The sequence below is a fragment of the Apaloderma vittatum genome, unplaced genomic scaffold (assembly GCF_000703405.1).
Source record: "Apaloderma vittatum isolate BGI_N311 unplaced genomic scaffold, ASM70340v1 scaffold24465, whole genome shotgun sequence".
NCBI lineage: Eukaryota > Metazoa > Chordata > Aves > Trogoniformes > Trogonidae > Apaloderma > Apaloderma vittatum.
In genome coordinates, this window is record NW_009716828.1 from 1 (window position 1) to 252 (window position 252).

The window sequence follows — 252 nt, forward strand, 5'->3', positions numbered from 1 at the left end:
GCAAGGGGCTGGCCGTGATGGGGAGGAGGGACGGGGAGGGCTGAAGGACTGGCCTTGGGGACATGCCATGTCCTGCCAGGGCAGCCCAGCAATGCCCGAGGACTCTCCGTGCCCTGAAAAAATTGCCCCGCCGAAGGTTGCCACATAATTTTAGCAGCTTCCCGGTCTTTCCTTCGCTGCGTACTGGGGTTGCAGCTTCCACTGTGCTCCTGGGGTAACCTCCCCACCCAGGGTGAGGGCAGCACCTCTTCT